General features: G+C 33.2%; 1 pseudogene; it reads right to left on the bottom strand.

Moving 5' to 3' along the window:
- LOC120090646 overlaps nucleotides 1–24,689 on the bottom strand; it is a 36,583-nt pseudogene that overhangs the window by 8,552 nt on the left and 3,342 nt on the right.

Here is a 24,689-nt window from a genome sequence, read left to right on the forward strand (position 1 = left end):
TTATTTATTTTTATTTCCAATCAAATAAAACATCCACTTGTCTTCGTCTCACATTATTTCATTTTGGTCTTCCTTTTAGAATTTTATATAAATAACTTTTTTTCTTTCTCGAACAATATAGATAAAGATTCAATCTACTCATTCTTTTTTAAGTAAAAAATATATATATTTTCAAATTTTATAGTAATTATTTATCTAAGATTTAATATTTCATATGTACTTTTTGATATTCAAATATGTAGGATAAGATAAATTGTCTACAAAAATAATCAGAGTAGAGGTATATTAACTCCAACACTTGTATATAAAAGAAAACAAATGACAGAGATTTATGCGTAACCATAATTATATTGACATTAAAAAAAAATTGTTTGCATCTTGTTTGTTTATTTCTATGATTTCATGATGTGACATGAACCCAATTTAAGTTTCTTTATTTCACTTACATCTACTTGAAATGACCTTTTCGTATACTATTACGTGCAATTCAAGATTTAATCTGTAGTGGTATGAATTTTCATCACGAGACTAATCAAATATTACAAAAAGAATGAATATTAAATTATAAGTTTAGTCTTTGAACTTTTAAATTTTTATCTATTTAGTTCACAAATTTTTAGAAGTGTCTAATAGATCTCTAAACTTTTAATTTTTATATTTAAAGTCCCTTATTTTTCATTCTTATAGCTAGAGGGTCTTTGATATATTCATTTTAAAAAAAATTTGAGAAATGGTCTGTTAGACATAAAATAGAATCTTATGTCTAATGAAACCCAAAATTTTCAATCTTATTTTAAAAAGATATGTTGAATCGATCAAGGGCCTATTAGATGCAAAATTGAAAATTTGAACTTGTATCAACTTATATGATTTAGAAGCTAAAATGAGCATAGCACAATTAGCATAAATTAGACTATACTATCAATCTTGAGGTGATCTCGAGGTTAGCATTTTGATTCTCCCACTCTATAAATTATCAAAAAACAATTATATGATTTTAGAAGATTAAGTGTTTTGCGGTAGTTGAGGATTTTTCGAGGGCTTGAACAAGACAGCATCACGATGCCAACTTTTTTTTTTTTTTTTTTTGTAATTTTGAAAAGATTTGACCATAAAAATTAGGGTTCTCAGTAGCTTCCAAACATAAAATTCAAAGCCCTAAAATGAGATAGTGCTGCAAAATAGAGTAGAAAGTGCGAGGGAAAGAGTTTGGAGGCCACTCGAGATCCTTAGGTGCTGATCAATGTGAGATTAACAGGCTTCAGCAATGGAGAATCAATCTACAATAATATTTTCTTATTCTTTTCATTCTCTTTGTTGAGTATGTTTGTCAAATTATGTGTTTGACAACTATGAGAGACTAGACTCTTTAGTTCTAGGGTGTTGATGGATTTTCTTATGGATCTAAATTAAGGCATTGAAATTTTATGGAAATTTTGTTGTTGAATTTTTTTAATACTATTGTGTTTATTGATACATGTTAGATTGAATGTTCAATTAGATGGATGGCATGTTTAACCACATTTTTAGTTTTGAATCATTATTAATGTCATGACTCCAATTTATATATATGTATTTAATTAACTTAAATTGAGACCACCATTCCTCAAACATAATTTCTTAACAAAATTTAATATATCTTCAACTTCTATTAAAACCATGTCTTACCAATGTAAATAAAACTTTAAAATAAAGTTTAGCAGCGAAAGTAATAAAACAACAATATAGTCTTAAATATCAAATAAACATAAAATAAATGTGTTCTAAATTAGTTAAGCTAAACTTCTGGTAAATTGTCACATGATTTCTCTTCTTCAATGCCAAGATTATCTTCAACGAACTCATCATCATCTACCTGACTATCTGGAAAAGAAAAATAATGAAACCACGAGAGGTAGTATAAAAATACTTTGTAAGTGCTTTCCATCATAAGAAACCTTCATCCTCGATCACACACACATAATGTTTGCATGCTTGCATATCTTATCCTAGCATATAAACCATGAGACATCCTAAACAAACATAGTTGCACTTGCTTACATAACCTCACATACATACTTATATCTTTGATTTAGTGTCATGATATGCAGAAATACCCCATACCATAACTATGTAATATTTACAAGATAATTATGCCTCATAAATACCGTTAACATGAACTAGTTTTGTTCCCTAGACCTAGCCGTTGGCAGAAACCATACATATCCCATCATGTATCTAGCTGCATAACATAACTACTTAATTTGAGTATTTTATGCCTAAAACATTCTTACCTAATTACATGACACATAGACTCCAATGCAATGTTACACACAATTATATCATGCTTACCTTAAACATGTTCTACGGACCACCATAGTAGCATAAATTATGAGAGGCATAGAATCATGCAAAATCAAATAACATAAACATGCTTTGCAAAACACATCAATTAAATATCATTGAATAATACTCAATCAAATATATTTGAAAGAAACATAATAGAAATTGATCATAATCAATAATCAAATTAAAAAATTCAACACATCACAATCCAAGGAAACAATTTAATGGACAATATTTATAAAAGTCAAACACAACAATAAACTAATAAAATAAATCACATCTATATTAGAAAACATTCATTTAGCAAGCAACAACACAATTGTACAATTAAACAAGTCAATTAAACAAAACACTCAATTTGGTAACTTATGATTAAAGGAACCTGTGAAGGCTCTGAGCAAAAACGTGGGGATCGGTCTTAATTTTATTTTTACAAAATACCATTTTTATAGTAAATAGAATATGCATGATCAAGAAAATTTACGGCATGCATAAAAGAAATAAAAGGAAGAATATGATTTAGAAACCCTTACCTTTGAAAAACCTTTCTTCACGTGATCTTCTTCTCCAAGACAATCACGAACAAATTCAAATGGCCACCACCAAAAGTGTTTCCTATGTATTCTCTGTAGGGAAAGAGAATCTGCAAGAGTTGTGGGTTTTGCAATATTTTGGGTAAGGGAGTGAGATTGAGAGGAGGAGAGGAAAACTCTGGAAAAAAAAAAATACAGAGCAATCAATGGTTTTCTTAATTCTTCTATTAAGAATATCAAGAAACCACCCTCTCCAAACGTATGAAAATGAGATAAAGAAGGGGATGGAGTTACAACTCCCTCCTCCTATAATTAAAATTTAAAATTATAAATATAATAAAATATAATATATATTTATATAATAACTAATTCATCATATAATATATATATTAAACTGTTAGAGTTAGAAAACACACAGCGGAAGTAAAAAGGATCATTAAGCATTCTAATTCATTAATTTTGGCTTGAATTAAGCATGTTTGTTGAATGAGAAATTTTTGACCAATCACAAGTTGCCATGTCATTTACTAAATTAATGACGAAATTCCAAATCATTAAATTTGGGCTCAATTAGAAGTTGACATATGTCCCGAATAGAAGTTGAAGACAAATTTCGATGACGCCACGTGGTTTTATCATGACTGTTGAATGATTAATTTGGTCCAATTTGATATTATTATTTGGGTCAAAGTCCAACTAATTGGGCCCAAAGTCCAAGCCCAATCCCATCCGTGAACTCTATAAATAGAGAAGCTCTCCTCATTTCGAAAGGTCAGTAATTCTATACTCCAGAGAGCTTATAGGGAATTTTCTACAATTAGAAGACTCCTTGACTCCTAAAGCTGACCATGCTTGAAGACTGAAGTCCTTTGAAGATACAAGTATTCTGAAGACTGAAATCATTTGAAGAAACAAGCATTCTGACCACACTTGAAGACTGAAGTCTTTTGGAGATACAAGCATTCTGAAGATTGAAGTCCTTTAAAGATACAAGCATTCTGATCACACTTGAAGACTGAAGTCCTTTGAAGATACAAATATTCTTCCAAGATTCGAAGCTTAAGAACATCCACACGCCCCGCTTCTGAACATCAAGCTTACGCATTCAACCGAGAGAGAATCAGAGGATCAAGTACTAGAGATCGAACCACATCGCATCAAATCAACATCAACATCAACACCAACTCAAGTTCAACTCCACGAAACAAGTTTTTTCGGAAGCCTCGTGCAAACACTAATCCTCCAAGAAGATCAACAAGCTCAAAGATCGATCATCCAAGAAGATCAACAAGCCTAAAGGTCGATCGTTCAAGAAGATCAAGCAGCCCAAAGGCCGATCATCCAAGAAGATCAACAAGCCCAAAGGACGATCCTCTAAGAAGATCAACAAGCCCAAGACGATCATCTAAGAAGATCATCAAGCCCAAAGGTCAATCCTCCAAGAAGATCAACAAGCCCAAAGGCCGATCATCCAAGAAGATCAACAAGCCCAAAGGCCGATCGTTCAAGAAGATCAACCAACTTAAAGATTATAGTTTATTTTGAAGGCATCAAAATATTATGTATTAGAGATTGTACTCACTTTCCACAAAATTAATACAAATACAAAGTTTAAGTTCCACGAAATAAATTTCTCTTGAAATCTCGTGCGAACAATGTTCATAAACTAATAAGAGGGTTTCATGACATACCTTTGAAGAACCACTTGAATCTCAATTCCAGCAGCAAATCTCCTCCAAATCTGCTTGTTAACAACCTCAAGGTCTTCCCTACTATCCTCTTGGTGCCTTAGATTAAATTGTGGGACCCAAAATAAGCTTGGATTAAGGGAGTTTGGAGATGAGGTTACTGCATCACCATGGAAGAAGACCTTCTTCAACTTCAAGTTTTTCAGCAAAAACTATACAAATGCATGCCCGATTTCCACTTCAATCTTCTCTATTTATTGCAAGACTATCATGCAAAGAGGATTGCTGCATGAATTGCAGCTCATGCTTGGAAGATTGACTCATGAAAATGGTGGAGACTGTGTGAGCAACTATGAATAGAAAGTGGAGAAATCCCACTTTTGGGATTTTCTACTTTCCATCTTTTTCTTCAACTTTGATTTACAAATTGATTTCTAGAATCAATTTTTGTTTTCAAAAAAGAAATCTTTATTAATTTTACAAAATTAATTTAATAATTATTTTTCTAATAAAATTAATAATATTAATTAATTAAACAATTTAATTAATTTTAATTAATTCAACATCAAATATTAAATTAATTTGACATTAATTCCACCATCATAGACCCCTATTCATGAATTTAATATTTAAATGATATTTAAATATTAATTAATTCTCTAATTTCATTTAATTTCGGAAATTAAACGCGTAATTATATCACATATAATTACTAATTCCCTTAATTCTAGTTTGAACGTTTCAAATTAACTTATCACGCTACTCTAAGGCTAATCAATTTATGAGCTAGAGCTAGAACTAGTAAGGGGACCTTGTGGACCTACAGATCATGGGCTCCAACAATCCGAGATTAATTGGTTAAACTCTTTACACTGAATTAACCCACATTCGTTAACTGCTGGGTCACTCCACTAAAGCCTAGAGTTGCACTCCTCCCACTGTAGATATATTATGTCTACTCGATATAACCATGATTAGTAAGTTAACTCTTCACAGGTTATTCATAATAACGGTTGGGTCAAATGGCTGTTTTACCCCGGAGATTACCTCTTGTTCTTTAAGTTCTACTAATCCTTTAATGAACAATTGGTTTGTGATCCAATTAACAAACTGAGTCCCTTTCGGGCCAGTGAGAGGGTGGGGCCCCTTGTTCAAGACCCGAAGTTAGCACTTAAGAGAACAACCTCTCTACTATCCCTGAAAGCGGGTAGGAGTGAATTCCATCTTGTACCCTATGTCCCTAGCTATCTACTCAGTCTTACCCTTGAAATGGAGGTTTATTGAGCCGACGCTATTGAGCCAACCCTCACCTATGAAAATTTAAGGATAATCCCGAATAAACAGGAATTCATAGTTAGCTCAGGATTAAGATCAAGTTACCTAGGTCATCACTTTGAAATAGTAAGTCTTAAACAGTAAACAACGTTATAAAGTAAGAGTGACTAATTTCGTGGTCCGATCTTGTGCAAACTCATTACACAGGACGCCCCCACTCCTCATGTCATGACATGTACGAATTAGGATTACTTATCTGTAGCACTTTACAACTTCTTGTAACAACTACAGAGTGTGCCGCATCTGATAGTGTTACCAGAATAAGGCACCCAACCTTATTCATATATTGTAGATCATTTTGGCTATTTACTCGAACCTGATCTACTTTTATGTCTCCACATAAAGTTTGAGTACTCATGTAATAGTCATGAATCTTTTTAGTTTATTAGATTTATTTCTAAAACAAAATAAGCAATTCATATATTCAACAATAACTTATTGAATTTTCAGAATAAGTTAATTGTTTACAAACCATGAGTTTTCGGACATAAAACCCAACATAAACCATATGTTGTATCACATATAACATATAATCTATAGTTTTTATATTGTATCAAATACAATATAACCTATAGACTTTAATTCTCTCATTAATACATAATATAAATCTCATTCATATTAAATTTAATTATATGAAACCAATTCACATAATTAATATTTATTTTCTCTCAAATAAATTTTATATTATAATGTACCAAATACATTATAATAATCATATCATACATAATTAAATTAAAATTAATTATATCACACATAATTAATTCCCTCAATTAATTTGAACAAGTCAAATTAATCCAAAATTGATTCTCATTAAATCCCTGTTGAGCTATAGAGAGGACCTCATGGACTTTTAGCTTGAAACTCCAATGGTACTTGAATAATTAATTGAACTCCTTTAATTAAATTATTCAACATCAATTAACTGTCAGGCACTTCACTAAAGATCGATAGCTGCACTCTTCGCACTACAGATATATTTCTGTGTCCATTGGATATAACTAATCAACAGTGTGATGACCCTTCACAAATTGCTCGTAAGTATAGCTAGCCAAAATGATTGTTTTGCCCTTGTAGTTACATCTAATTCCTTAAGTACCACTGATCCCTCTAATGAATAATAAGTCATAGTTCAACTATGACTAAACCCCCCTCTCGAGTCAGGAGAACGTGTGGTGCCATATTGTTTAAGCCCTAAAATTAGCCTTAAGGGAGTAGTTTATCTATTTACCCCGACATTGAGGAATGAGTGAATTTCGTCTTATGTAGTTGTGTTCTCAACTCCTCAATCAGACAAATCCCCAAAATTGTAAGCTTATCGAGTCGACGATCTGGCCATTCTCACCTATACAAATCAAAGGACCGCCTTTATAGGTAGAAGTTCACAACTCACTCAGGATTCAGGTCATGTCATCTATAGTCATCTTGATGAAATGTAAGTCTCTATTATGAATGACATTATATAATGAGACTAGTCATTTTGTGGTCTAGTCTTATACAAACTCTTTTGTATAAAATAGCTCGGTCACATGTCTCTACATGAATGATCAGGATCAGATCATTTGTAACACTTTACCACAATTGTAACATCTACAAAGCAGGCCATATTCGTAGTGTCACCAGGATAAGGTATCCCACCTTATCCATCTACTACAGACCATTTAAGTTATCACTTAAACATGATCGACCTGTATGTCTCTACATACATGTTTAAGTTACAGATGATAACATTGAATGTTAGTTTATTGGTTTGTGGGTTTAATGCTATTAAATATCAAATAAAATGTCTCATATTTTATTAAATAAATAAAATATTTGTACGATACAATTACAAACTACTGAACCCTACGAGATTTAGGGCATCAACCCCAACAATCTCCCTCTTGACCTAAAGCTAGTGGGATATACAATATAAAAATCATACTAATATACAAGTTCACAAAGCAACAAACTAGGGCATAACATGCGTCCAATATAAAATCTCCCACTTGCCTAGTCTAAATGTGACCTGTCCCGTAGACCCATACTTTGTAGGTGACCCTCAAACACCTTAGTTGTGAGGACCTTTGTAAATGAATCAACAACGTTGTGCTTCAAAGCAATCTATGTGACGATCACGTCCCCTCGGTGCACAATCTCTTGGATGAGATGATGCTTCCGCTTTATATGCTTTCCGCGCTTGTGACTCGGAGGCTTTCAGGAATTAGTCACAACACCACTATTATCACAATAAAGGGTGATGGACTTTGACATATCTAGAACCACTTCCAAATTAGTAAATTTTTTTTTTAGCCACACAACTTTTTTAGCAGCTTCACAAGTCGTTACATACTAAGCCTTCATGGTGAAGTTAGCAATGCACCCCTGCTTAGTGCTCCTCCAGACTATTGATCCTCCGTTAAGAGTGAACACTGATCCTGATGTGGATTTCCTAGAATCCTTATCAGTTTTGAAATCAAAGTCTGTGTATCCTATAAGGATCAAATTCTTAGAAGCATACATAAGCATGTAGTCTCTCGTTCTCCGTAGATACTTGAGGATGTTCTTAATGGCGGTCCAGTGATCAAATCCTAGATTAGACTGATATGTACTGACTATCCCTACTGCATAGTAGATGTCAGGTATAATACATAACATCGCATACTTCAGGTTGCCAACAACCAATACATAAGGGATCTGTCTCATTTCCTCAACCTCTTGAGGTGTCTTAGGACATTGTTCCTCAAACAATATACCTCCATGTCTGAAAGGGAGTAAACCCCTCTTAGAGTTCTACATTGAAAATTTAACAAGCATATATAGTGGCAAGCATTGAAAATACATTGTTCCTCAAACAAGCTTTGAAAATTTCCCTAGCAAAGTATAGAAAGAATCATGGGTGATCAAGCCACAACAAAGTCAAGCATAGATAGACAAATACATTAAGATTCCTAAGAATTATAGTGGCAAGCATGATGGCAAGGAATTTTCTCGTCACCTACAAATCCTCACAGATCAAATAAAATTTTAACTCCAATCTATACTACCTATATTACAACTTAATATAAGTGGCAAGACTGAGTTGTCTCACAAGAAATCTTGGGATGTTCAAGCTTATTGATGAATTAGAGTAGTAACAGGGGGTTTGTTGGTTGTTTTGTTGCAATTGAATGTAAAAACGTAATTAAAAAAAATTAATTCAATAAAGAAGCCTAGCCTAGGGATTTCGAGTGCACCCATTCACTTGGTTGCTCATCAAACTTCTAATTTATGAATGCTCACTAGCTTTTATGTTAGCTCATGCATCCTAGAAGACTAAAACTACATGCCCTAATATGATGATTAATTTCTTAATCAACCTAGATGTTTAACTAATTGAGTTTATTAGTCCAAATTAAATAAGCAATCGGATTAAGTGAGGTAATCTAGCAAAGTCGATTCAATAACCCTGATAGCCTATGTTACCAATCGATTCATTCTTGAAATTGGCCGATCATGCAAAATTTATGAAAAAACTATTCTAAACAACCTAATTCACATCCAAGCAAGCTTTAGATCTTGTCCCTTGAGTTTAAAAACACATTAGAGCATTTGTAGTCTCTAGCAATCCAAGAATTAATGAGAATTGGCCAAAAACCCATAAATTCAATGCATAAAAATTCATATATCATTCAAGAATAGGGAAATATCAGCAAGCATACATCATAGAATTGAAAAATCAAGTCTCCCAACTAAGATTTAATGGGTTTCAATCCTTCCTTAGGTTAGAAAAAATTACCTTAGCCACACATAATTCCAAGAATCTTCAATCCAATGTTAAGAAATTACAAGGAAAAATGAAGGAAAGATGATTGGGAGAAGGAAAATGAAGAGTGAAAGCAGATGGTCTAGAATTTTGGGTGAATTTCGTACTCCCCAAATTGGCCTAATAATCAAACATTATATATATATTTGAGCAGAGCGTAGCAACACTGGCCAGTGCATAGCGTAGGCCTTGTGCGTTGTTATGCTATGATGTTACACTCTTCATTCATCAGGTCTGCGTGCGTGAATGACATTTCTTCAAAATTCGTAGCATAGCTATGCTACTCTATGGTGTCGTTACGCTCCACGAAAAGTTGCTCATGGGTCTTAGTGTAACATATAGTGTAAGGTGGAGAGTAGCTACACTCAATGCTTGACATGCCTTTTTCTTCCAGTATAACGCTGCACTCAATGCAGGGTTGCGACACTCTTTTGTAATTTTTTATTTTTCAATTGGTCGATGCTTCAGGAGCTCCATTTGAACATGTTTAACCTTGATTTTACTTTGTCTATCTGTCCCACCTCCTAAATACTCAAAACCTACAAAAATCAAATAATAATCCAATAAAACCAAATAACGAGAATGAATTAAGTTAGGCGTGCACCTAAAAAGCAATAAGTCTTGGTTTCAAGCTAAGTTGGGAGTAGTTTATAGTAGTTTTTCTGTTTATTTATCTATTTATTTTGGTTAAATTAATATAATATGATTATATTAATTTAATCTTTTTAGGAAGTGCCAAATTTGGCCTATTTTGATAGTTTAATTTAATTTTTGCATATGATGTATGATTAAATTATATTATATATGTTGCATAATGTATGTCATATAGATTAAAATCCTACCTTATGATAAACATGTTCATGCATCATATTTAATATAAATGGTATATTATATGGTTGCATGATTTTATAAGCATACACATACATCATGTTTAATATAAATGTTATATTATATGGTTGCATGTTTTTATAAGCATGTAATACATTTTTTTAATATAAGTGTTATATTATATGATTGCATGCTTATTATTTTCATTGGTATTGATATAAGAGTTTTATTAATTAATGAAAAGACATGATCATGCATTATAATTTAAATATAAATGTTATATTTAAAGTTTAGGTTAATTCCTAAAGTATGTACATGCATGATTAATCTATATAGTTTGCATGATTATAATATATGAGTTTTATTATATGTTTTAATATTTGATTAAAAACATGTTTACTGTATAGTTATTTATTAACATTAATATAAAAGTTATATTTTATATGTTAATGAATATGATCGGCATGGTATATAGTTTTATTAATTTGTTTATAATTGTTATATTCGGTTAATAATACTGCGAGATGCATATGTTTCGATTTCAATGCTAGCCTAATGTGATTATGATAAGATTAATTATTTTTTTAAAATGGTTTAATTTTTTTTAACTAGTCTTCATTTTATTTCTAATAAGATTTGATTTAAAATAAATCTATTATTTTTCTTTTAATAGGATTAATATGAGAAAATAAAAGATTAGATTTATAAAACATTCGCATATAAGGGACCTTCGTCTAAGGAAGATTCTGTAGAGGATTGGTGTATTTAAGCTGACGGAAACGGAATACCCCTACTTGGAAATCGACTTGGAAGGTTAATTAGTCAAATGTTTTATAAGCATGCAATAGATGATTATAATTATTAAAGTGTTTAATAAATGATAATCATACATCATTCGACTATCCAATATAAGACTTATATTGAACAAATTTAACAAGACTTAAATAAATTTTTTAGCCTAATTTACCTAAGTAATGAACCCTTTATCTTAAAATACTTAGCGAGAAGATATATATTATATATAATTTTTCTCTCATGCTCTTTGTGAAAGTTCACACCGTAAGACGCACACTCGAACTTGAGGCGCCTTAGGAGCGTTCCCCTTCGGATGGCGTTTGCATTGGGTCAATATCAAGGTGAATGGAGAAAATATTTATAGTAAATGGGAGACAGATGTGTGTCAACATGCTATAGGGAAGCTCGTAACTGAGACAAGACGGCATCAACTGCAAGCTATATGTCGACCATGATTATTGCATGACAAGCCAAGTGAGCTCCACTCCCCTTAGAAAGGGAGAGGTTGCATGCAGAAGCTTCCGTAAGAACGGAAGGGTCTGACCTGCGCACGTTGACCTTGACGACGGGGAGTGGTAACCCCTATAACTGTCTCTTATACACATCTAGATGTGTATAAGAGACAGGAATAGTGCGTAGCCCCTATAAAGATGGGGAGTGGTGACCTCTATAAGCTTTATGTGCCTACACACGCTGACCTCGATGATGGTGGCTCCATACCCTGAATGTCAAGATCCGCGCAGTGGGTGATACCTCTGTTACAAGGATCTTGACAATGGAAGAGACTTTTTACAAGTTTTCTTCCATACAAGATTGTCACCTATCTTCCCTTGCTTCGGGAGGAATAACTGACCACCCTTTCATGGCGCTTGTTCTAATTCACTGAAGTATCATAGCAATAGAAATTTTGAATTAATATAAATGAGATTAATATTAAATCTATTGATTTTTTTTTTAATTTCTATGTTGAATTAGAATGGGTAAAAGATTCCATATAGTTAAATAACATGTTCTATATAGTTCAAGGTTATGCCATTTTCTCTCAAGAGTTTTAGTTTTTAGTTACTGGTATAAGTCAAAAGGATTGAAAAATACGTTACTTGCAATAAATGTCATCAACATTTAATTCCAACATAATTTTCTTTTAAAATTTATCTTTAATTTGGGAAATATTCTCAAAAGAGATGTTGCCAATTCATGAAGTGCTCATGAAGTATCTTTGTAGTGATAGCTTACTTTTATCATCTAGATAATATATGATGTGTCTGGTGTAGGAGTATATTAGCATGCAGCAGAAGCAACAAGAATCAATAAACAGTCTAATTCATTAATTTTGACTATGAATAAAGCCCGCTCATACAATAATAATAGGGTTTCAAGTAATATCTTTGTAGAACCTCTTTGAATCACGAATTTAGCTGCAGATCTTCTCCAAAACTTGTTGTGAACCACCTCAAGATCTTCCCTACTATTCTCTTAGAGTTTTAAATTGAGTTGTGGGACTCAAAACAAGCTTGAACGAAGAGAATTTGGAGAAGAACTCACTACTGCATCCACTTGAGGAACACCTTCTTCAACTTGAATTTTTCTGTAAAAATTCAATTGATGCATGCCTCAATTCCACTTTCAGCTTCTCTATTTATTGCAGGACATTCATGCAAAGAAAAAGGCTGCATGAGATGGAGCTCATGCATGAATAATTTAAGCAAAATTTAAGTGAGTTTTGAGTGAGCTACTTTATGAGGTGAGTGGAATTTTCCAACTTTTGATTTTCCAATCTCTTTGTGTTTTTCCAATTTCAATTTTGTTTTATAAATTTATTTCTAAAATCAATTTAGTTTTCAAAGTAAAAAATTTATTAATTTTCCAAAATTAATTTCATAAACTAATTTTCTAATAAAATTATTAATAAATGAATAATTAAACAATTTAATTAATTCTAATTAATTTAATATCCTAAATTAATTTTACACAAATTTCACCTTCATGAATTTAATATTTAAATTATATTTAAATGTTAATTAATCCTCCAATTTCATTCAATTCTAAAATTAAACGCATAATTATATCATATATAATTACTAATTCCCTTAATTCTAATTTGAACTTTTCAAATTAACTCATCACGCTACTCTAAAGCTACACCCTTTACAAGCTAGTAGGGGGACCTTGTGGACCTACAGATCATGGGCTCCAACAATCCGAGATTAATTGGCTAAACTCTTTACACCAAATTAACCCCTATTTATTAACTAATGGGTCACTCCACTAAAGCCCATAGTTGCACTCTCCTCACTGTAGATATATTATGTTCACTCGATATAACCATGATCAGTAAATTAACCCTTCACAGATTGTTTGTAAAAATGGCTGGGTCAAATATCTATTTTATCCCCGAGATTACCTCTTGTTCCTTAAATCCCACTGATCCTCTAATGAATAATTGATTTATGATCCGATCAATAAAACGAGTCCTTCTTGATCCAATGAGAAAGTGGGACCCCTTGTTCAAGACTTGAAGTCAACACGTAAGGGAACAACTTCTCTATATCCCTGAAAGCGGGTAGGAGTGAATTCCATCTTGCACCCTATGTCCCTAACTATCTACCCGGTCTTACCCCTGAAATGGAGGCTTATTGAGTCGGCGCTGTTGAGTCAACCCTCACTTATGCAAATATAAGGGTAATCTCGAATAATAGGAGTTCATAGTTAGCTCAAGATTAAGGTCAAGTTACTTAGGTCATCGCTTTGAAATAGTCAGTCTTAAACAGTAAAAAACATTATAAAGTAAGAGTGACTGATTTCGTGGTCCGATCTTATACAAACTCACTTGCACAGGATGCCTCCATCCTCATGTCATAACATATATGAATTAGGATCACATCGTCTGTAGTACTTTACAACTGTTTGTAATAACTTATAGAGTGGGCCACATCCAATAGTGTTACCAGAATAAGGCAACCAACCTCATTCATCATATACTATAGATCATTTTGACTATTTACTTGAATCTGATCAGTTTTATGTCTCCACATAAAGTTCAAGTACTCATGTAATAGTCATGGGTCTTTTAGTTTATTGGATTTCTAAAACAGATAAGCAATTCATATATTCAATAAACAACTTATTGAATTTTCAGAATAATTTTATTGTTTTACAAACCACGATTTTTAAGACATAAAGCCCAACAAACTCCCATCTGATAAATACTCCACAACATACTTCAAAAGTATTCCATATTTAATATAAAATTTATATTAAATAAAAGAAACCCTAAACATGCATACTATATATTATAACATTTTATAACATACTTTCAATGCATGTAACATGCTTCCTATGGTGGGATTTTAAATCTACATGGCTTACTCTATACACACAAGATTTATTTTAATTATAACATACATCATATGCATAAATAATTAAACACATACTGATACGATTTTAATTTTGGTATAAACAAGCAAGCAAAGGCCTAATTATTACAAAAATAGCAAGAAACAGCTCCAAACCGCTTCCGGACCACTTGAACCATTCCAAACCGAACCCAAACAGCTTGAATCAGACCAGAATTACCTGAACTGAACCAACCAAAAACCATTTGAGGCCGAACCGGACAGGAACTAAAGAAAAAACCGGTCGAATCGGTTGATCTCGCTGGATCTCGCTCGCTGAACCGGTTCAATCTTGCTATTGGCCGCTCATTGCATTCTTCTCGGTAGCTTCAGTCTCGAACGATTCATCTCTCACTAGTTCCATTGAAATCTCGCTCTAAGTCGATCTCTTACTGAAAACCAGTTCAAGAATCTCACTTAAACTTAATCTCTCGCTCCATACTTGAAATCTCGCTCAAAATTTCATTAGAATCTCGCTCGAACTAGAAGTCTTGCTCAAACTTGATTCAAAATCTCGTTTGAACTTGAAATCTCGCTAAAAAATTTCATTAGAATCTCACTTGAACTTCCATCAACATCTCACTCGAAACGAAATCTCTCTTGAAAAAATCTCTCTCTCGCTCGAATTATGGGCAGAAGCTCACGATTTGGAAACTGTAGCTCGACCTTCTTCATTTCTTTCTTCAATTACAACTGAATTTCAACTCTAATGACTCCAAATAAATTACAGACTCTTGAGAACACATATAAGCTCATCAAACAAGAGTCAATTACAAATTTAGTCAAGGAATCAAAGAGAATTTAAATGCCAAAGCTCAGAAAACCATATCAGTGCACCATTTTCATATATCTCATGAAAAAACACCCACCAAGCCAAAATTAAACCAAATTGAATGCTTAAATGATACTATGATACCAATTGTAGGAGTATATTAGCATGCAGTGGAAGCAACAAGGATTAATAAACATTCTAATTCATTAATTTTGACTATAAATAAAGCCCGCTCATACAATAATAATAGGGTTTCAAGTAATATCTTTGTAGAACCTCTTTGAATCATGAATTCAGCTGCAGATCTTCTCCAAAACTTGTTGTAAACCACCTCAAGATCTTCCCTACTATTCTCTTAGAGCTTTAGATTGAGTTGTGGGACTCAAAACAAGCTTGAACGAAGGGAATTTGGAGAAGAACTCACTATTGCATCCACTTGAGGAACACCACTATTGCATCCACTTGAGGAACACCTTCTTCAACTTGAATTTTTCTGTAAAAATTCAATTAATGCATGCCTCAATTCCATTTTCAGCTTCTCTATTTATTGCAGGACATTTATGCAAAGAAGAAGGCTACATGAGATGCAGCTCATGCTTGGATAATTGAAGCAAAATTTAAGTGGGTTTTGAGTGAGCTACTTCATGAGGTGAGTGCAATTTTCCAACTTTTGATTTTCCAATCTCTTTGTGTTTTTCCAATTTCAATTTTGTTTTATAAATTGATTTCTAAAATCAATTTAGTTTCCAAAATTAAAAATTTATTAATTTTTGAAAACTAATAAAATTAATAAAAAATAATTAATTAAACAATTTAATTAATTCTAATTAATTTAATATCAAATATTAAATTAGTTTTACACAAATTTCACCTTCATGAATTTAATATTTAAATCATATTTAAATATTAATTAATCCTCCAATTTCGTTTAATTCTAAAATTAAATGCGTAATTATATCACATATAATTACTAATTTTCTTAATTCTAATTTGAACTTTTCAAATTAACTTGTCACGCAACTCTAAAGCTAATCCATTTATGAGCTAGTAGGGGGACCTTGTGAACCTATAGATTATGGGCTCAAACGATTCAAGATTAGTTGGCTAAACTCTTTACACCAAATTAACCCTTATTCGTTAACTAATGGGTCACTCTACTAAAGCCCATAGTTGCACTCCCCTCACTGTAAATATATTATGTCCACTCGATATAACCATGATCAGTAAGTTAACCCTTCATAGGTTGTTCATAATAACGGCTGGGTCAAATATTTGTTTCACCCCCGAGATTACCTCTTGTTCCTTAAGTCCCATTGATCCTCTAATGAACAATTGATTTATGATCTAATCAACAAAATGAGTCCATCTCGGGCCAATGAGAGGGTGGGGCCCCTTATTCAAGACCTGAAGTCAGTACTTAAGGGAACAACCTCTCTACTATCCCTGAAAGCAGGTAGGAGTGAATTCCATCTTGCATCCTATTGTTGGGGTTTGTGCCCTAAAGTCTCGTGACCTGCAGTTTGTAAACAACTTTGTACAAAGACTTGTGATGTATAATATATATGATATTTACTTCACTACTTGACTTTGCACATTTAGATGTTTTTTATTTTACCACAAACCAATAAACTTAATATCCCTAGTTGTCTTTATGTAACTTAAGCATGTATGTAGTTACATACAAGTGGATCTTGTCTTAAGTGACAATCAAAATAGTCTGTAGTATATGGATAAAGGAGGGAAACCTTATCCTGGTAACACCACGGATGCAACTCGCTTTTTGGAATTGTTACAAATGTTGTGACTTATGATAGATGGTCTGATCCTGATCATTCGTGTAGTGGACATGCGAGTAGGGGCGTCCTATACAAAGAGTTTGTATAAGACCTGACCTCGAAGTGTTAATGTCTTGTCATATAACTATGTTCATGACTGAGACTTCACTTCACTAGGATGATCATAGGTAACATGACCTCAATCCTGAGTGAGTTAGGAACTCCTGCCATTAAGGGCGGTCCTTTGATTTGCATGGGTGTGAGTGGCCAGAGCACCGACTCAAACCTACCATTTTGGGGATTCGTCTAATTTGGGAGCTGGGAACTCAGCTTCACAAGATGAAGTTCACTCCTTCCCTAAAAGTAAGGGTAAGTAGATAGATTGCTCTCTTAAGGGCTGATTTTGGGGCTTGAACAATATGGCGCCACACACCTTCTCATGGCCCGAGAGGTGTTCACACATAGTAGGACTATGTTGTATTGTTCATTAGAGGGATCAATGGTACTTAAGGAGGAAGATGTAATTACAGGGGCAAAACAGTAAATTGGTTTGCTATAATTATGAGCATCTGTGAAGGGTCATCGTACTAATGATTGGTTATATCCAATGGACATAGAAACATATCTATGGCAAGAAGAGTTCAACTGTCGGTCTTTAGTGAAATGCCTGGCAGTTAACGGATGGTGGATATTGTGACTAAAGATTTTAGTCAACTATCATGTACCGTTGGAGCTTCGAGCCATAGGTTCATAAGGTCCCCTTGGTAGCTTGGATACAAGTTGAGAGTCAGTTTTTGGATCAGATTGAAATGTTCAAATTGACAAGAGGGAGTTCGATTATCTATGATATAATTGAATGAGTTAATTAAATATGATATAATTAACTTTATGTACGAGATACATTAATTTGGAAGAAATTGGGTATAAATATAATTTATATCTAGTAGAGGAAAATATTATAATTAATATATGATATTAATTTATATGTTATGAATATGATGAGATCACATTCATTGGACGGCTATAAAGGAAATGGGACGACATCTCTTCTGTTCTAAATAACGGATGAGTGTATTGAAAGATCACTTTGAGATGCATAAATAGCTGACGGTGTGTTGAGCATGGAGGCGTGGACATTGTGTTAAAGAGAGTGTCATCGTTTAGAAAATCAGTGCCAATACGATAGTGCCTGCACGATCGCTTACATATACGATATTACTAAACGATTGCTTACCGATTACACCTTCGCGCGCTATTAACTAAACGGTCATTTACCTTTTCCTAAGTGATCATTTAGCTCCCGATATTTACTAAACGATCATATAGACGATCACTTAGTTTTTCCTACACGATCCTTTAGACGGTCGCTCACCCTTTTCCTACATGATCGTTTAGACAATCGCTTACCCTCTCCTACACGATTGTTTAGACGATCGCTTACTTTTTCCTACACGATTGTATATTTCACCTAAACGATCAAGTATCTTGTCTATGCAATAGACGACCTTATCTCCCACTTATTTGATTGTTTTGTATGGTCTCTCTTCCTCGTTCCCTCTACCAAATCCGAACAAAACCCACACTTTGGATTCTCACTCCAAGAATACTGAGGGCTCTGAGTGGTGGTGTTATCTCCGTTTCCTTCTGTCCGAGTGGTGATTGTTCGAGGTGGACGGTTGGGTTTTAGACTTACTGTGAAGAAGAAATCTTCATCTGGTATGATCTCTTGATCTTTTTAGCATTATGAATGCATATTATTATATTTTGAATGTATATGTGGTAATTTTGTCACAATGAATTGGAAAGATTCGCTTCCGCTCGTAGGTACTTTTGAATAAGAGTTCCTTCACCTATGTCCCTAGTTATCTACCTAGTCTTACCCCTGAAATGGAGGTTTATTGAGCCAGCGCTGTTGAACCAACCCTCACCTATGCAAATCTAAGGATAATCTTGAATAAACAAGAGTTCATAGTTAGCTCAGGATTAAGGTCAATTTGCCTAGGTCATCAATTTGAAATAGTCAGTCTTAAATAGTAAACAATATTATAAAGTAAGAATGACTAATTTTGTAATCCGATCTTATATAAACTCATTGCACAGGCTGCCCCACTCCTCATGTCATAACATATACGAATTAGGATCACATCGTCCATAGCACTTTACGACTGTTTGTAACAACTAGAGAGTGGGCCGCATCCAATAGTGTTACCAGAATAAGGGTCCCAACCTCATTCATATACTATAGATCATTTTGACTATTTACATGAACCTGATCCACTTTTATGTCTCCACATAAAGTTCAAGTACTCATGTAATGGTCATGGGTCTCTTAGTTTATTGGATTTCTAAAACGAAATAAGCAATTCATATATTTAATAACGACTTATTGAATTTTCATAATAAGTTTTATTATTTACAAACCACGAGTTTTAGGACATAAAACCCAACAAACTCTTAATTGGACTAAAACTCTACTAGTAAAAGTTCTTGGCTGCTGAAATTAATTTCTGCAGAAAAGTTTATTCATCACCTTCAAACCCCTTTTTCCCTTCATAAATTAACTTCATTTTTTAGTTCCACCACTCATATTCAAGGCTAAGAATAGTAGAGATGATCTCTTGGTGGTTCACTGTTGAATTGGAGCTGAAATCACGTGAAGTGCAACTTGGAATAGGGAGAATTCAGCAAAGGTAAGTAGTTTAGAAACCCTCTTCTGAAGTTTCTGTTTAAGCATGCTTTTAGAACTTAAATTAAATGTAATTAGAGTGCTTATTAATTCTCTTTGCTTCCATTGCATGCTAGTAGATCCTAACAAGTTAGACTAGTGGCAAAGAATTATACCCAAGTTGAGGGAGTCAACTATGAGGAGACTTTCTCACCTGTTACCTTGCTAAATTCTATCCGAATTCTTCTGTCCATTGCCTCATATTATGACTATGAGATTTTCCAAATGGACGTCAAGACTACCTTTCTGAATGTCAATCTTGAGCAAACCATTTATATAGAGTAGCCTAAGGGATTCATAACCTAAGGTCAAAGAGCAAAAGGTTTGCAGGCTTAATCAATCCATTTATAGACTGAAGCAGGCTTCTCGATCTTGGAACATAAGGTTTGACATTGCAATCAAATCTTATGGCTTTGATCAGAATGTTGATGAGCCTTGTGTATACAAGAAAATCATCAATAGATCAGTAGATTTCCTAGTGTTGTATGTAGACGATATCCTACTCATTGAGAATGATGTAGGTCTACTGACTGAAGTTAAGAACTGGCTAGCAACCCAATTTCAAATGAAAGATTTGGGAGAGGCTCAGTTTGTTCTGGGAATTCAGATATTTAAAAATCGAAAGAACAAAACGCTAATTTTGTCTCAAGCATCGTACATTGACAAAATGCTTGTTAAGTATTTGATGCAGAACTCAAAGAGAGGCTCAATACCTTTCAGGCATGGAGTTATATTTTCTAAGGAATAGTGTCCTAAGACACCTCAAGAGGTTGAGGAAATTAGATGGATCCCCTATGCATCGGCTATTGACAGCCTGATGTATGCGATGTTGTGTACTAGACCTAACTTCTATTATGTGATGGGGATAATCAGTAGATATCAGTCTAATCCAGGATATGATCACTAGACTATCGTTAAGAATATCCTCAAGTATCTAAGGAGAGCGAAATACTACATGTTCGTGTATGGTTCTAAGGATTTGATTCTTACAAGATACACGGACTCTATTTTTTAGACTGATAAGGTTTTAGGAAATCCATATAAGGATCAGTGTTCACTCTTAACAAAGGGGCAGTAGTCTAGAGGAGCACCAAGCAAGGATGCATTGCTAACTCCACCATGGAGGCTGAGTATGTAGCGGCTTGTGAAGCTACTAAGGAAGCTGTTTAGCTCAAAAAATTCCTGACTGATCTGGAAGTGGTTCCAGACATGTCAAAGCCCATCACCCTTTATTGTGATAATAGTGGTGATGTGGCTAATTCCAAAGTGCCTATGAGTCACAAACGCGAGAAGCACATAGAGCGAAATTATCATCTCATCCGAGAGTTTGTGCATCGAGGAGACGTGATCATCACACAGATAACTTTAGAGCCCTACGTTGTTGATCCATTTACAAAGCCCTCATAGTTAAAGTATTTTAGGGTCAACTGCAGTGTATGGGTCTATAGGACATGCCACATTAAGACTAGGGCAAGTAGGAGATTTGTATTGGGTATGTTTTGCCCTAGTTTATTGTTTATGTAGTTTATATATCAGTTTGACTTTTATATTATACACCCCACTATGTTTAAGTCAAGTAGAAGATTGTTGTGGTTGATGCCCTAAATCTCGTAGGGTTCTATAGTTTGTAATTGTAATTTACAACCATCTTATTTATTTAATAAAATATATGATGTTTTATTTCATTTTTAGTTGCATTAATCACAAACCAATAAACTAAGATCTAAGATTATCTTGTAGCTTAAACATGTACGTAGAGACATACGAGTGGATCATGTTTAAGTGATAACCTAAATGGTTTGTAGTAGATGGATAAGGCTGGATACCTTATCCTGGTGACACTACGAGTATGGCCTGCTTTGTAGATGTTACAATTGTTGTAAAGTGCTACAAATGATCTAATCTTAATCATTCAGATGGAGACATGTGAGTGGGAATATTCTATACAAAGGAGTTTGTATAAGACCGGACCACAAAATATTTAGTCTCATTATATAACGCTGTTCATAATAGAGACTTACATTTCACCAGGATAACCATAGATAACACGATTTAAATCCTGAGTAAGTTGTGAACTCCTGCCTATGAAGGAGGTCCTTTGATTTGTATGGGTGAGAGTGGCAAGATTGCCGACTCAATAAGCCTACCATTTTGAGGAATCATCTGATTGGGGAGTTGGGAATACAACTACATAAGAAGGAATTCACTCATTCCCCAACGTCGAGGTAAGTAGATAAATTGCTCCCTTAAAGGCTGATTTTGAGGCTTGAACAATGTAGCGCCACACCCTCTCCGGGCCTAAGAGGGATTTGATCATAGTTGGACTATGATTTATTGTTCATTAGAGGAATCAGTGGTACTTAAGGAGATAGATGTAACTATAGGGGCAAAATGGTAATTTTGCCCCAGTTGTACTTACGAGCAATTTGTGAAAGGTCATCGTATTGTTGACTGGTTATATCCAATGGACACAAAAATATATCTGTAGTTCAAAGAGTGCAGTTGTCAGTCTTTAGCGGAGTGCCCGACAATTAACGAATAATGAATAATTTAATTAAAGAGTTTAATTAATTATCCACGTACTATTGGAGCTTCAAGCTACAGGTCCATGAGGTCCCTTTGGTAGCTCAACGGGAATAAATGAGAATCTGTTTTTGTATTAAATTGAATTGTTCAAACTAATTGAGGGAATTAATTATATATGATATAATTAATTTAATTTTAATCATATATGATATAATTACTATAATGTATTTGATACATTATAATATAAAGTATATTTGTAAGGAAATAAATATTTGAATATAATTCAAATATTAATTATATGAAATTGAATTCATATAATTAAATTTAATATAAATGAGATTTATATTAAATGCCATTGATGAAAGAATAGAAACTATAGGTTATATTGTATTTGATACAATATAGAAATTATAGGTTATAAGCTATATTTGATATAACATATAGCTTATATATATAATATATATATATAATATATATATTATATATATAATTATAAATAAGTTAGTTATTATATAAATATATATTAAATATTTTATTAAAAATAAATAAATAAATAAATAAATTTAATTTATTTGAAAATAATTATGGTGAGAGTTGTAACTCCCTCCCCTTCTTTCTCTCCATTATGTTAGTGGAAAGAGGGGTTGAATAGATTGTTTTGATTTTCTTCATCTGAGTGGTTTTACAGAAAGGTTCTGTAATTCTTACTATCTCTTCGAATCACCAATCTTCTCTTCTCTTAATCTCTCAATCTCCTTCATCCAAAATAGCCAGAGCCCCACAACTTTTGGATTCTCATCCAAGAGAATATAGAGGAAACCATTTTGGTAGTGGCCATTTGAAAAATTATGTTTATTCAAATTCGTGATTTTTGGAGAAGTGGAAACACGAACTGCTCTTCCCTATTCTCTTCTTATTTTTCTTAAGCATGCTAAATTTTTTCCTTCATAAATGCATAATTTTGTTTATTGTTGTAAAATTTGGGTTTGAGTCCGATCCCATTGTTCATCTCAAGGACGTTCAATGGTTCCTTCAAAGGCTATCTAGCCAAAGAATCCACTGGGCTTACGATTTTTTACCCAGGTGGTCTAGTGTTTGGAAGAGTTATTTCTTTGAAATGTTCAAAAGAACTTAGACTAAAGCGAAAATCATTTAGACAAGTCTACTATGACATTATAATAAGATCATGATGATTAATACATCAAATTTATTGTACTATGGATAATTGATATAGATGAGATAAGATTTCAACTTTGAGCATTAAGTACAATTTGAATCAAATTGTGTTGAGGTAGGAGAAATGTGGCCTTATTTAAACTTAGTACATGTTAAGTAATTTTTTAAACATAGTCCTAATTTTATGAAAGTTACACTAATGCTAGACTCACTAAGGACATACAATAGAGATTGCAAATTTGAACATTATTTCCTCCAAAGATATTTGAGAAACAATTTTGGATTATGAAACTGTTGAAAACTAGTCTACGACATTTCAGTATTTGGGTAAGTTGAGGCACTTGTGTCAAAACAAACCCGTGGCAAAATAAATGTTCAAAAGTACACCTAAATTAGGTAGTCCTTGAGAAGTTTATAAAATGACATTCTGTACACTCTAAAAATAAAAGAATGTATTTGTGTGACAAATACTGATTTTATTAGGAATATCAAATGAAAGGTTTTGAACCTGTAAAAGGTTAAGTTGCATTGATGAACTAGTTCCAAGTAGAACCACTTAATAGTTAACAAGTATTATTAACCATTTATTTTCATTTGAAAGTCAATTTCTAATTGTCAACCAGATAAGTTTTCATCATAGTGGGAGAGTTATGAGATAACTCAACCTTTACAAAGGCTTGCTTGAAGTCTACATTGTCATATAATGTTGGGTTTTATGTCCTAAAACTCTTGGTTTGTAAATAACAAACTCATTCTGTAATTCAATAAAGTTGTTATTGAAGTTTAATTCAATAAAGTTGTATTGAATATATAAATTGCTTATTTCGTTTTAGAAATAAATCCAATAAACTAAAAGATCCATGACTATTATATGAGTACTTGAACTTTATGTGGAGACATAAAAGTGGATCAGGTTTAAGTAAATAGTCAAAATGGTCTATAATATATGAATAAGATTGGGTGCCTTATTTTGGTAACACTAAGGGTAGCGTCATTACGCTTCCCTATATCCACTACTACTGCCTTCAAGCGTAG

The sequence above is a fragment of the Benincasa hispida genome, chromosome 11 (assembly GCF_009727055.1).
Source record: "Benincasa hispida cultivar B227 chromosome 11, ASM972705v1, whole genome shotgun sequence".
NCBI lineage: Eukaryota > Viridiplantae > Streptophyta > Magnoliopsida > Cucurbitales > Cucurbitaceae > Benincasa > Benincasa hispida.